Source organism: Rattus norvegicus, chromosome 1 (assembly GCF_036323735.1).
Source record: "Rattus norvegicus strain BN/NHsdMcwi chromosome 1, GRCr8, whole genome shotgun sequence".
Lineage (NCBI taxonomy): Eukaryota > Metazoa > Chordata > Mammalia > Rodentia > Muridae > Rattus > Rattus norvegicus.
Window position 1 is genome coordinate 93001523 of NC_086019.1, and position 15556 is coordinate 93017078.

General features: G+C 52.5%; 1 protein-coding gene across 1 annotated transcript in view; it reads right to left on the reverse strand.

Moving 5' to 3' along the window:
- The window catches only part of Pak4 (p21 (RAC1) activated kinase 4), a 39285-nt gene extending 24086 nt beyond the window's left edge, over positions 1-15199 (reverse strand). The window contains 1 exon segment of the mRNA NM_001106238.1: positions 15091-15199. The gene's annotated coding sequence lies outside the window, so the exon portion shown is untranslated.
- Between the last annotated feature and the right edge of the window lie 357 nt (positions 15200-15556).

The following is a 15556-nucleotide window of genomic DNA, read 5'->3' on the forward strand; positions in this document are numbered from 1 at the left end:
CCCTAGTACTGAGGGGGAAAAGGCAAGCAACAGACTGAGAGAAACATTCACACGTCGCGTATCTGACAAAGGCCTGGTGCCTAAGATAAAGCACTCACAGAATTGAACATAAAAAAGCAAACAGTTCAATAAAGTGAGCAGAAGCCAGAAGACTTGTCACGGAAGCAGATCCGCAGATGGCCGATAAACACACCGAATGCTCACCAGCATTAGCCATTAGCCAGAGACGCGAATTAACACGACGGCGAGACACACTAACTACAAGAGTTAAAATAAAACATAGTGACAATACAAGTGCTGGTGAGCCTGCAGAGAGACAGTGCCCTGCTTGCGCTGCACTGCTGATGGCAGTGGGAAATGGCGCAGCCACTCTGAGAAGCAGTCTGGCATCCTCCTCAAAACCTGTAACTGTCACACCACCAATTACATGTTGGGGTATTTGTCCCAGAAAAACAAAAATTTATACTCCACACAAAAAAGACTATGGGAACGTTTACGGAGGCTTTCCTTGTAATAGCCAAAAAACTAGAAACAAACAGATGCCCTCCATGGGTGGGTGATGCAGCACCCCGGGGTACATGAGCGCACCCGGCAACAGCAAGGGAGAGGCTCCCAACATGCACAACCATCTGCCAGCATCTTCTGAGAACTAGGCTGCATGGACGAAGACCATTCCAGAAGGTTCTCTGTGGAAGGTTCTGCATATGCAACAACCCTAAAATGAAAGAACTGTAAGACTGGGGAAGGTTAAGGGTGGGACGGGTGTGGCTGGAGCAGGCCTCAGAGGAGAGGGATGGCTTGTGATGGATCAAAGTCCACATCCTGACTGGGGACCTGGGTGACTCTGCAAGATGTTACCACTGAGGGAAGATGGAGAGAGAATGTGATAGATCTGGCTCATAATGCCTTACAATTGCAATGTGAACCCATGGGTACCTCATGGGTACCTCAGAAGGTAAGTTTACTTAAGAACATTAGGCATTTCTTTAAATGACGGACCTGCTCCCATCTTTTAGCCTTTGTTTTGTTTTGAGACAAAGCCTCATTAGGTAGTCCAGGCTGGCTTCAAACTCACGACTTGCTGACCAGGACGGGGTACACTACCATGCTCAGATCTTTTTGCCTTGAATGTGCTGTTCTCTTGGTTTCTTCTTCCCCAAACCAGTTCCTATTTCAGGCCTCAGCCTACATATCTCCCCCTCCAGGCAGCCACTACTGGTTTCGCAGACAGGCGTCACCATGGCAGCTGTCACTTTGCTGGCCTCCCCAGAGTAATTCTCACTAGTGCTGGTCCTCAGCCTTGCCCAGTCTGAAGGGACAGTGAATAAAAGGCAGTAAGGACAATACTGTTGTGATGGCTGTCAACCTCTGGACTTAAAACCACCACAGAAACCTATCTCTGGGTGTCTTTCTGCGGTTAACTAACTAGTTAACTGAGCGGGGAAGATTCCCCCTAGATGTAGGCAGCATCAGCCCATGGGCTGGAGTATAAAAAGGAGAAAGGGAGAGGCTGGAAAGATGGCTCACTGGTTAAGAGCTTACTGCTTCCAGAGGACATGAGTTCTGTTCCTAGCACTCATGTCAGATGGTTCACAAATACCTATAACCCCCCACACTCCGAGAAAAAGTAGAGTGCTAGCACTCGGCTCTCTCTGCTACTGCCTCACTCTTCTGCCCCATGCCATCCCTGCAGGATAAGCTGTATCCTCCAGCCTGAGCCCACACAGACCCCTCCTTCCTCCAGCTGCTTCTGCCAGGTGTCTAAGATGCCGTGCAGGGATGTAACTCATACAATGGCACTGAGGGCACGAAGGTGCCAGTCTGGGATGAACTAACCCTCACACAGATTCTAAAGTGGGAAAGTGAGGCTCACTGAGGTGATGGTAGGGTTTGCACTCACCTTCAAGCTACCAACTCAGTAGCAGAGCTTCGTGATAAACCCCTGCCGATCCGGACCCTTGGTAGTAATCACTACAATGGCTTCCCTGTAGCGTTTGTGAACCAGGGTGGCACAGGGTCAGAAAAGAGAAACTTCCTGCCTGGTCCATGGTCCCTCCGAGAGACATCACAGCCCCTTTACAGAGCGTAGGACTGAAACTGACCCCCTGAATGTGCTGTTCTCTCGGTTTCTTCTTAGTTCCTATTCCAGGCTCAGCCTACATATCTCACCTGCTGAGCTGGGTGGGGAGGCAGGAGGTGGGGGACTGGGCAGGAGGAGCCCAGAGCCAGGTCCATTTCCACCCAGGCCAGGCTGGAGAGCAGCACTCCTGCTGGTGTTTCCTTCACTGGCTGGAGAGCTCTCAAGAGCAAAATACCAGACAGAGCAAGCTGTGGCCAGGAGGTGCCAATCTCATGTCATTCCCACCTATGGAAAGATGTGTGGTGCTGCAGCGACCACAAGGTGTGGTCCCTGGGGCCTGTCTTTTAGTTGGGCAGGGGACCAGTGCAGTAGGTGACTGACTGGGAAGTGAAAGGGAAGGAAGGGAGGGCTGAAAGCATGAGCTAGCTCCTAAGAACTCAATCCTGGGAAGGGACCTTTGGCAGCTGCTGGCACTTGTTCCCTTGCTGGGCGGAACATGGGATGTTCCTTGATACCTAGGCACTGGAGTGAACCCACAAGTTTCCATGCTTTGTACAGGGTTAGACTTTGCATTGCAGAGTAAGCTGAGCCCTCAGCCTTTTTCTGTGAATGTGCTGTGCTGTCTCGGCCCATTCTGCTGCCCACCCCGCCTCTGCCACAAACAGAGCAGGCCCCTCACACCCTGCTGCAGAGGGACAAAAGCTGGGAGGTGACAGCCCCAGAGCCCAGGCCTCTCCACACACTCAGACACTCCCAGGTTCCACCCCTGTGACAGGGAACACTGTGGTCCGAGGTATCCCTGTCCAGCGTTCTGCAGCTAGTTCCACAGGGTAGAAGAAATTATTTTAGATTAAATAAACCTTCCTGAGGGCAGTGACAGCCCCTGGTGGCTCTTCTGTGCTCCATGCTGGAGATATGGGACAGCAGTGAGACCAGCCGTAAGCTGTCATGTGTGGGCCCCATGCTATTATTGCACAAGGTATGCAGGACCGTGAGGGCTCCATTGTTCAGAGGACCAGGAGGCACTCAGTGCATCTCATCATTCTTTTCTTCTGTTGTCCAACAATGCTTGTCTGTTTATCCACCCAGCCTGGCCCGCAACTTTCCGAAGGTGCCGGAAACAGGTAGTTATACATCACCATGATTTTTTTTCCCCTTTAAAATTTTTACCCTTGGGGTTGGGGATTTAGCTCAGTGGTAGAGCGCTTGCCTAGGAAACGCAAGGCCCTGGGTTCGGTCCCCAGCTCCGAAAAAAAGAACCAAAAAAAAAAAATTTTTTTTTACCCTTAAAGTTAACTTGACAGTTGTGCAAACATCAAGCCATTAAATTATTAAACCTAGATGTTCACCCATAGCAACAAGCAACAGCTTCAAAATTGTGCACACCACACACACACACACACACACACACACACACATATACACGGGTGGGGGATGGGGGAAGGCGGCTCAAGAGGCCTTGGACCTAGTCTGGGACCAAACTGGACAGAGTGACAAATAGACCTCAGTTGGGAAGTGTGAGGGTCTTATGGGATTCGTGTCAAGAGACAAGTCTGGAAATTTCCTGGCTAAAGTTTAGAGTTTGTTTTAAAAGGATCACCTGGGATGGGTAGGAAGCAGTTCCCCCATGTGCCCCATGTTTATGAAGGAAGATGCTCAGATTACAGCAAGTCTGTGGGAGCATGGCCCTCCCTGGCCACAATGTAACAACAGCAACGGGAACACTAATGACCCTAATGACACAGCAACAATGTTCCAGGCGGCACATACACACGTGGACTCAATCCCCCAGCCCCCTGGCAGGGAGCCGGTCATCACCCCAGTGCCACATGTGGGATCGGGGACATCCGAGCTCAGGGCTCCCCCAGAGAAAGAGAGGAAGCAGTTTTGGAGGGGCCTGGATGAGGTGGAGGAGGCACAGCCAGAGCTGTTGGGGATTAAAATAACACAGGCTCTTACAATGTGACATTCGCCTCTTTAACACAAGCCCTTGCTGGCACCAAACTCGGGTCAGCAGACGGTGCAAGCCCAAACAGCCAGAACTCTAACTGGCAGTGGTGACCAGACATGAGCCCACAGAGCGGCTGGAGTCTGCAGGTGACACAGCAACCCCAGGATACTGCATCCCTCAGTCCCAGGAGTGAGGACAGGGTAGGAAGCAGGCCCCGTGATGTCAGCAGCCTTCCCATGGGAACAATGTCCTGAGCCTGAAGTCATCCCCTCCAGCCTCCCAGGAGAAACTTCTGCCAGGGATGGGGAAAGCACACAGAAGCACGCATGTGAGTGTGTGTGAGAGAGAGAGAGAGTGTGTGTGTGTGTGTGAGTGAGTGTGTGTGTAAGTGTGTGCAGAGTACTGCCTGCCCAGTCCTCTGGACAGCTTAGGGATGGAAGCCTGGAGCAGAGGTGGCTACTATACCACCAGGCACAGAAATCTACCGTGGCCCTCCATTGCCCTGTCTGTGAATGCAAGGAAGTCCTGCCTCCCCGGAGTGCACTCAAGTGCAGCAAGGTCCTGACACATCCTGAAAGCTAATACAAGTGTCCGGGTCAATCTCTCCCTCGGGCCATCAGAGGCACTTAGAAAACCTCTACAGTGAGAGGTGTGTGTCCAATGACATGGGTCTGGGTCCCTGCATCCCCTAAGCCTGGTGAGTCTTTCTGCTGATAAAATGGGTTCAAGCCGAGAACTCAGCCAGTCCTGAGACACAGGGGAAGGGAGAGTGAAGTCAACAGTGAGGTAGGAGGAGGGGCAGGGCCAGTGTCCAGAGGTCTTTCTCCAGGCCACCCTCCCCCACTTAGGGCCACCAGAAGTCTGGGGCTTGCTTAGGAATGCAAGGAATGAAACCATGCCTGGTGCGGCCATCTCTGGGTCCCTCCCCCTCCACATACTTCCAGGATCCATGCGGTCCAGTCAGCAGCCTCGTCCCCAGAGAAAGCCTGGGCCATCACTCAGTGACCTGTCTGCACCTCCTCCAACTCCAGCCCTCTCCTCTGAGTTCCACTCCCAAAGCCCTTGTTTCCTCCAGACCAGTAAGTAGCTCTTGGGCCCAGGGCAGGCATCCCCGTCAGGGTCCTACTCAGAATGTATGGTGGGCAGCTATGACCAGCCAGGTTACAGGGGGCTGTGGGGTTGATCTCCAGCTGCACAGGCCAGCACCTGCAAAGCTTCCTAGGGGTGCTCACCTCTAAGCCAAGACCCCAGAAGAATTAAGGTGAGAACACTAGGCAAACAGTAACTGGAGGAGGGGATACAGGGACAGTGACTCCGGCTGGCTCATGGGAGATGCAGGGTATCCCCAAATCCTGCTAAGCCTACCAAGGGCCTCCATGGTTTCCTCCTGCCACACTCTGGGGAGACCCCAGCAGAGTCTTCTACATTTCTCCGCCTGTTCCCTGATAATTAAACAGTAAGCTGATTAGTCAAGGAAAACCTTTAATTAGCCCCTGAAATTGTTGAGGAAAATTACAGCTTCTCTGGGCACCCTACCTATCCTCTGCAAGGCCCAGGATGGTGCCACAGAAAAAGCAGGGGATCGGGGAGGTCTTTACCCTGCAAGGCCAAATTTGGGGAACCAGGCATTTTTGGGGAGTGAAGGGTGGAGACCCCATTATAAAGTAGCTAGAATAAACATAGTAAGCAGGCAAGGGCGCTCTGGGAAAGCATGCCGCTGTTCCGAGCCATGAGAAGGCATGAAGACATACCACATGCACAGGCTGGGAGGCTGTGGTGGGAAGGGGAGACAGAAAGGCAAGGTGGCTCAATGGGTACCAACGCAAGTCCAAGCCCCAGAACCCACCTAAATACGGAAATATAAAGCCACCTCACAATGTCCTCTGGCTCCCACAGCACACTGCAGTACACGTGTGTGCACACTCATACACAGGCACACATACTCATGATAGTAATCAAAGTTTAAAAAAAAAGGAAAAGGAAACAAGAAAATGCACTACCTTAGAAACAAAGGCTCTTGTTCAGAAATGAGAAATCAAAATTAAAAGGGCAGACAGCCTGAGGCCGGAACAAGCCGGTAACTTGACTGGGCCTTTGAGCTCTGAAGGCCACTAAGAAGCGCCCTGCCTGATGGCTGCCAGGAAGATGCCAATCGCTTGGGAGGAGACACCAGAATCATCTTGGCACCAAGCTGTGGCTGCACCAAGGACTCCCCACAGGTGCCAGGTTTATTCTCATCTGGAAAATGGGTCAAATGGTGTGGCACCCATGGGATTCCAGGAAGGCCCAGGCTGCAGTGTGGCTGTCTGCTCAAGTCCCTGCTAATTATTACCAGCCACAGAAAAGTCGGCCCATCTCGGGACCTGACCCCCAGTCTTCAATTCCTCAAAGGCCCCGCTAGGCTCTTCCCAAGGAATATCCACAGGAACTAGGGCCAGATGGTTCTCCAGGTGGACGCCATACTTGGGTCTCACAGTATATGCTGCTCTGACAGTGCCTTCCAGTCAGTGGGGCTCACTCTGTCAGTCCACCAACATTTAGGACCACTGTATAGAAACCAGTGAGAACAAGTAGGGAGAGCACAGACTCCCCACCCCAGCCTACCAATGTGAAGCTAGGCTATGAAGGAATGCACCAGAAGCCTTCAGGGTGTACACCACAACAGGATCTAAGCAACTGTGTGGTAGGACAGAGACAAGCAAGCTCAGTTGCTGCATGGTGGTGTGTGTGTGTGTGTGTGTGGGGGGTGCTATTGTAGGCTTGTGTTAGTAGTCCCCTAAAAGGGGGTTGAGACTTGACAAGATGGCCAGGGCTCTTGAAAGAACAAAGGCACTGAAGTAGAACTTAGCCTGGAATGTTCAATCCTTTGGCAGAGAACAGTAAAGACCAATGAAGTGAGGGCTGGGTGTCCAAGGGCCTTGCAGGAGGGGCCTCAAAGGGCTTCTTGCTGTGCTGGACAGACTATGGGAGCTGTGGGAAGGGGGGGATAAGAGAGTCCAAGGCATGGGCCAGGAGGAAAGTGAGGGCAGCTTGAACAAGGGGATGGCAAGGGAAAAACATGCACCAGTGCCAGGTTATACTGGGAAAGAGGACAATACTAACGGGGGAGGGGTAAGATGAAGGAGGAGTGAGGATCAGACCACGGTGTACAAACCAAAGAAGACTGCTGCCACTCAAATCCACCTCCAGGAAAAGGCAGTGAGAGGCGACAGCCCGGTTCTGGTTCCTTGCCAAGGTGTGACTCTTTAGTCAAGGTCCACCTCCCTAAATTAGACTAGCAAGGGACCCCTGACTCTTGGCCCCTTTCACGGGTCTCCGCCTAGCTCCTCCCACAGCCACCACCACCACCACAGGCTTAGAGTTTGAGTTCACACAGAAACAATGCCGGAAGAAGGGCTGTCCCAGGTTTTTGGAGGTTAAGACAGAATTGCCGTGAACTTGAGGCTAGTCTAGGCTATGCCATCAGATACTGTCTCAAAACATGCAAAACAATAAAGAAAATAAATAAAACTGGTCCAAAGTCAATAGAAAGTCTGAATGCCAAGTGTTATTGGGGCGCAAAGCTGTGGACTAAGCAAACCCTCACCACTATCAAGTTGTCTCCAGATGGTGAGCACACCCTGCCCTCCGCTCCTGGGAGTGGCCTGTGGGAAAAGGCTGGCAAGGCAAGGGACATGAGAGACCCTGAGAAGAGGGGACGCGGACACACACACATCCGCGCATGCACACGCACGCGCACGCACACACACACACACACACACACACCACACACACACACACACACACACACGCGCGCGCGCGCACGCATACATGGCAGGGGACTTGGAAACAGATGTGGTACAGCAATGGGCAGATCTATCTCACAGAGCTGAGAAGAAAGAATCCAGGTACAAAGACTGGAAGAGTCCACGTGAGTCTGAAAGCTGCCAAGACGGTGCTGGGATGCAGGAGTGCACAAACGCATCATGGCCACCAAGGGCAGGGTACCCCATGGAGGGCATGGTTTGAGGGGAGATGAGTAGACTCTAAGGTGCTGTGCCTCTGAGCTGGGCTGAGCATGCAGGGCCACCTTACACTTCCCGGCTAAGGTAACTGTATTTGACGCATTGTTCTATTTGACAGTAATGAGCCTTTTAAAGTAATAGAATTGAGACTTGAGGAAATTAGCTCAATGGACAGAGGAGCTGTTCAGCAAGCACCAGGACTCAAGTTCAAGTCTCTATCATGCAAGTAAAAAACTAGGCCAGGCCGCATATACCTGTAATCCCATGGGTACAGACAGGAGGCTTCTGGTAAAAAAAAAAAAGGCAAATTTCTATCCTGTGAGAGATTCTGTTTCAAAGTAAAGGAGAACTCAATAGCACTCAAGGTCCTGCTGTGGTCTCTGCACACACTGTGTACACAAAAAGCACTGGAGTTGGGCTGGAGGGCGTGGCTCTGGGGTGGAGTCATTAGCTAGACTCCATCCACAAGGGGCTGGGGGTATGGCTCAGCGGTAGTTCTGTAGTCCTGCCAGTGCCTAGATCTTCCAGAGAGGGATTGGTTACTTGGCTCAGTAATGAGTTCTTGTTTCTCATGCACAAAGACCCTGGCTTTAACCCCTAGCACCATGCACACACACTAAGTAATCATAAATGCTGTCTGAGTAGGCTGCTGTGGAGAACTGTGGGGAAAGGAAAGGCAAAGGCTATGGAGACATGTGGGCAGCAGGGAGTGGGAGATCCCTCAAGGGAGGAACGAGACGCCTGAAGGAGGAGTCCCTTGTTGGGGGTGACTCTGTGGAGAAGTCTTTAGAGTTCTATTTTTTTCCCCCTGGCCAATCTGACTGCTAACCGTGGGGATAGACAAGAGGGGCAAGCCTTGGCGTCTCTCTTGGCCACTCTGTCCTGTGGGAGTGGTGAAACCGGACTAGGAATCTGGAAATCTGCACAATGGGGCTTTATCAGAGTTCCTGGGGCTGGGAGGGGCGGAACATCCTCTCTGTGAGAGGCCCCACCTGTCTTGGTCCCTTCGGAGCTGCTATACAGCCTGGAATGAAAACACCAGGAAAGATGAGCCTTCTCAGTGTTGGGAGTGGTCAGAGGGTTAGCCAGAGTTAGCAGCAGCCTCCTGGGTCTAAACCCCAGTCCTGCTTACAGTGGCCGGTTGTTCTGAACAGCATTCCAGCTGTCAGTCCTGCCCTACAAATGGAGATGTGTGACACCTAGGGTGATGACTGTGAGTTCAAGGACCGGTAAGTTCAGGATACACTCAGAACAGAGTGTGGGGGCTCACACCTATAAACCCAGCATGAGGGATGACAGGACAAGACCACTAACTAGTTCAAGGCCAGCATGAACTACACAGGGAGCTCCAAGCCAACCTGGGCTACAAACAGAGAAACAGAAAACAAAAACACGAAACAAAGAAGTACTGAATATTAAATCCAACAGTCAACAGCCTCTGCCGTTGCATTCTGCCTGTTGAATATATAGCTATGTCCCCCAAGCAACCCTCTGGGAAGTAGCACTACTAATATCTCTATGAAGATAAAGTCTAATAATTAGCCCAGGCTGGCCCTGAACTCAGTCCCTCTGTTTCCCTCTGGAAAGCCAGGATCCTAGGCACATGGCACCTCCCACCAGAGGCATCAAAGGACGCTGACGTGCCTTACAACAAAACACTCATTTAAAGGACTCAGAACAGTGAGGACCTAGGTCACCAACCTGGGGTCCACTGTCACTGGCAGATAACATCCTGCCGGAAGCAGCAGAGTGTGCGGTCCTGAGATCCTGGGGGGGAGCACAGTAAGCAGGCAGCACCCGTCTGGCAGGTGGAGCTCACTGCAGAGCTTCAGGTGTACAGCTCTGGCCTCAGTTCTAGGCACTCGTTCTAGCACAGTCACGTTTGGTCTGCAGCACAGAATGGACAGGGCACATAGTAGCCAGGGGACACTCGAGAACACGCTAGGTTGTGGCCCAGAGTTTGAGCAAAGTGAAAACTGCAAGCCAGGTGTGGTGGTACACATCTGTAGTCCCAGAACTTGGGAGACCAAGGCAGGAGGATCCTGGAGAGTCTGAGGCTGCCTGGGCTACAGCAGGATACGGGGGAATAGAAGGACCCATTTGAGTGGAAACAGAAGGGAAGAGAGTGCTTTCAGGAACAAATGTGGCAAGGAGGAGATTCTCTGAACCTGGGGACAATGGACTATGCTGAGAAAGTGACAGCATCCTGGCCACTCTCCCTCCGGACTACAATTTCCAGTGACTGCGTAGAGACTAGGTAATCCACGCACATGCAGAACAATGTGACTTCACATGAAAATGCAGGAGGAGAAATGAGGTCAGGAACAGATGGTCTCGGGGTCCTTGCACACAGCTCTGTACACCTGCAGGAGATGGAGGTGGGTTGGGGAGACGCTTAGCACTGCAGCTATGCTTTAGGGAGAGCCAGGGTCATGGCACCAGGACACAGACACACCTGTGAAAGCCATTAAGTTTGAGGCTATGGAGACTCATCAGCCTCTGAGCCGAGGAGCACTTTGCATGCAGTCATCCCTCACATCTGCCTCTGGCTTGGCGGGCAGGGAACTGAAACCACCCCCATTTCACCAGGGAGGAGGCTGTCTCTTCCCCAGAGGCTCCTAGTAAGGGGGCTGGCCAAGAGATATGCAGTACTGTACATTAGTCAGGGAAGTCCCCATTGTCCCTGGGACTGCTGGAAAAGAGCAGGACACCAGCAGTCCCAGGAGACAGGCTGTAATGAGCTATGGCTTCTGTCTGTCCTACTGTCATTGTGTGCTCCCTTGGGATTGGGGGAATTCCCCTTCTGACCTTCCTCAGAACTCCCCCGCCCCCACCAAACTTTCCTATGGGCCAAGTTGTCCAGCAGACAATGAGCTTCGGCCCCGGATGAACAAGGGGGAAATCCATTTCCCTGGCGGTGACTTGGAAAGGGACAGCTTCCTACTGGCGGCATCTGTGGCCACCAGTCTGGTAGGAGATGTAAGAAACAGCTGCTGGGAACACCCCTGACCGGCGTCTGGCCAGGAAATCTAGCTCCTCACAAGTCACAGGCCAAGAAGTGGTGCACGGTGGTGCATAAGGAAGGCAGGGTCATGTAAGTACTGGCGGGGACAGGAACCTACCATCCATCACTCCTCATGTCCAACAGGTCCCCAGAGAACCTGTCTGAAAGGGGACCTGGGTGGAACTCATGGGGATGGAAATGAACATTGCCCAATCACTGAAGGCTGTCAGGAGGAACAGGGATTTTGGAGCCCCAAGCCAGGGTTCAAATCTTGCTTCCCCCTGTTACTTGCATGCTAGGTACCTTAGACAAGTCTCTCTTTCTGGGTCTGTTTTCTCATGACTAAAAACTGTTGCAAAGGTCATGTGAGCTAATATGGGGGAAGAATTCAGACAGGACCCTCCCTCCATCACTGCCTTTCCCTCTTGTAGCATCATCCTTGCTGCCTCCCCTATAATCTAGCTCCTTGATAGCAGCCTGGGCTGTCTTGGCTTTGTGGTGACGTATTGTTTTGAGACAGGGTCTCCTGCTCTGGTCCCTCTGATCCCACCTCCTGGGTTAAAGGCATGCACCATCAGGCCTGGATCCTAGGATGGAACCCAGGGCCTTGCCATTCAAGGTAAGCATTCTAGAAACTGAGTCACAACCCCAGTCAGTCTAAGCAAGCTTTATAAAGGGAAAACAATGTCAGCCAAGTCCTCCCTGCAATGAAACTAAAAGCCACACTCCTCACCTGTCCTAGCTTGGCAGCGCTGGCCACACTCCTGGTCCCCAACACCACTGTCTGCTTAGCCGCATTAGCTACTCTGAAGCCTGCGACTGCCCCAAGCTTGCCTGGGCCCAGGGTCTGTACGTTTTCAGTACCCACCACCTGTTTCACCTTTCCATTCTTTGAAGTCCTGGTTCGTTCTCTCTCAATCAGACATCCCTTGCTCAAGAAAGCCCTCTCCCCACTGCCTGAACCTCCTCCTCCGACCTATCTGGGTGTCACCATCCAGGGACAAATCTGACAGGCTCTGTTAGCAGTGCAACCAACAAGCACACAGGCAGAGTGTAAACAGACACACCCTACCCAGTCAGGCCTTTTCTCAAATGTCTATCCTGGAAGGTGTTCCAACGGCAGAGTGGTCAAAGCTGTGGCCAATGTTACATGTCCTAGAGAGTAACAGCCAAAGTCCGGAAGCCTGCTAGATAGACATCAGGCTAAAGTAGTCACAAAAGCCGTTTCCTGGGTGTCCACTTCCCGGAGTAGTGGGACAGCCTATGATGTCTATGCAAAGGAAGTCATTCTAGCCAGAGCCACACACTCACAGCAGGTGGGACAATGAAAGCACCTCTGGTCGCTGCTGGGAAGCACAGCACAACCTCTAGGAGAGCAATCCCCCAGCATCAGGGCCCAGTGTGAGCTCCACTACAAGGTGTAAGTCAAGACATACTGTGGCCATGGCCCACATGGAAACATTCTAGAATAGTCATCACAGCGCAGTGACAGCTCAGCAAGGAATTGACCACATGGCCACCAAAGCGTGATGACTCCTATGTGACCAATCACAAGAAATCTGAATAGCACAGAAATCAAGTGACCATCCAAGGCCTGTGGGTGCAGAACACTGGGACATGCTCAGGTGACACTGGGCACTGTGAAACAGCAGTGGACATGAGCCGTGGAATGGGCGGGTCAGTGGTGTTAATGTGGGACTGTCATCTACTAGCCTGCTGTCCTCTAGGTAGTACAGGTGGCTTTGCTGATCCAGTTCCTCAGGGAAGCTAGGACTGAGTGGGTAATGGGTGGATGGCATCCCTGGCTGCACTCCTGTCATCTGACAGGGATGGCTGGGCATTCCCTAACACTGAAAGCTCTGCTTTTCTCGATAGCCTACCACAGCACACAAAGGACGAAATTAGTCAATATCAAAACACTTGCTCAGGATCCAAAGACAAAGTAGGGGCCTGAATCTGAGTCTCCAATGGCACAACCCCCATCTCTCCTTATCTGTGCCAAGCTGGCACCACGAGGCTAGGAATTTGGGTGACCTCACAGATCTGGTGCTGGCTGCATGCCAGCTCTCCGACACTGTCAGGGGCAGGCGGGGGTGGGGAAAGTTGGGAGCCAGCGATAAGACCAGTGCTTCCACAGTACGCCAGGCTGTCCAGTGCCTACTGTATGCCAGGTTTCAGGCCAGGCCTTCTATACCCAGCACTCTTATTAGGTCCACTTTACAAAGGAGGAAACTGAGGCACTCACTATAAGTGGCTCTTCCCAGGCTGAACCACTAGTAGGCCAGGACCTATGCACACATTGCTCTTTTTGACCTTGTGTCCCTTCCTGTCCCTCCTACTCATCTTTCAGAGCTTCCTTGAGGGACTTTCCAAGGACAGGAACCTCAGGACAGACCCAGCATATGGGCACTCTCCTTGTCCCAGCTCCATTTAGGCTCAGTGTTGCTGGCTGAGGTCTGGTCTCAGCATGCTCCTATAGGAGAGACAAGCAGGCACTGAGGGTAGGGCTATGTGCCTCCTGTCCCCTTGCTACAGTATCTGAGGACCCAGCACAATGCCTAATGGTCCCCACAGACATTCTGCAACCAGCTGGTACTCCAGAAACACCCAGAAACCAGCAGGAGTGCGTATGGCCTCAAGAACCAGGAAAAGGCAGAATGGGCTCTCCAATAGAGGGAGAAAGAAAGCCAAGCCAAGAGCTGCCCAGGGCTGGCTAAGCATGAATGATCGAAGCGGAAAGATGGCTGATAGGTCAAAGCTCTGGAAGGAGGACCAAGCCTCAAACTGAAGTGTTTGGGAGCCACTGAAGACCACAGGGAGAGCTTGTGGTGTCAGGAATAGAGAACTCCTAAGGTCACACCCACCCGATCAGAGGCTCACTGGACTCTGGGCCACCCACCAACATGCCACTCCCATAGGCCTAGTGGAACCTCCCCTCCCAGGTCACACCCTTCCAAGGAGGCTAAACACTGTTCCTACCCAGGGAGTGGCTTCCAGGAACAGACCTCCTGGAAAGTGGACACTGTGGCAGGTAGCTGACCAAAGCTCCTGCCTCTAAACAAAGCTTTCTTGGCGTTACTTTTTCTATGTGGGAAACAGGGGTGTTCTCTAACACCCAACTCACCCATCTCACAAGATAAAGGACGAAACAAGACCAGGCACACACGGTGCGCTCTCTCGTTAAACATTAACTAGCACCAAGAGTTTTTGAAAGGCAGCAGCTACAGAATCACTCTGGGACAGAGCTCCGGAGCTAGAACCCCAGCTGCTCACCTTACTCATTAGCTGACCTGGGGCAAATCACTTAGCTTCTTAATAACAGCTTTGGCTCCCGTGATGTTGTACTGAGTGCTAAATTAGTACATAAGCAGAGCTTTGACTGAGAGGCTAGCCCAGCCTATCATCAGTGTTTCATGGTGTGTGGCCTTCATTATTTGTGGGAAGGGGCTCCTTCAACTCTGCCACCAGAACGCACTTTTGACGACTCTGTTAGATATCCTGGTTCCCCTCCCATTGCACGCGCCTCACTTGAGTTTTTAGATTTGGACCCTCCCAGACCATCTACACCCGTCAGATTTTTATCTTTGTACCTTCTACCTACATGCTGTCTCAGACACCCCCAAACCTAAAACTCATTCACCTCCTCCTCGGGTTGAGCCTTTTAAATCTTCAACCAGGTCGCCGCCCACTTCTCTTGGTTATGACCTCCGACCCTTACAGACACACCCTCTTCTTTAAGTTACTTTGAGTTACCCCCTTTCATGAGACCGGTTCCGAACCACTCCTACGCGCCCCCACTTAGTATTTCAAACTTTGCATTGATTTCGAACCCAGCCACGCCCCCTCCGTGGGCCTAACCTCTGATCGCGACAGTTCCCTCCCCTTTCCTCATTTCTGACCCGCGACCCTTTTCCACGCGACCCTTTCCTCCAAGAGTGAACTTTGACCCCACCGGCCCCGCCCCCTTACGAATAACCGCTCTCCCACAGCGCGTGCCCAGATCCACCCGCCCCCAACCACAAGCGTCTTGCACCGTAACCCCCTCACCTACCGGCTTGGCGCCGCGGTCGCTCGCGGCCTAGCTGCCGGGCCCAGAACTCTGCGCCCGCGTACCGCCCTCAGCTGTCTCGAGCCGCCGCCGCCGCGGCTACTGCCGCCGCCATGTTGAATCTCTAACGAACATCCGGGGCCTCCCCTACTCCTCGCCGCCCACTAGTACCCATGGTAACGGAGTTGACCGGGCGATGGGAGGGGCCTGCTGGGGGAGGGGCGATGCGCCGGCAGGGTTCCCCGAAGCTGCTGATTGGTGTGGGTTGTCCAATCGGAGACCTCTAGGAGGAGAATGACGAGCAGAGATTGGAAAGTTTGGAAAAGGTGCGGGGGACGTTGATTCCCCGCCCACTCCGCCTCTTAAAGGGGAAAGAACGGCTTTCCCGTGGCACAGATTCCCACGAGTTCCCAAAGAAGTAAGAAAGTGGAATATGAGAACATAAAGGCCAGAAACAGTTCTTAAGTAT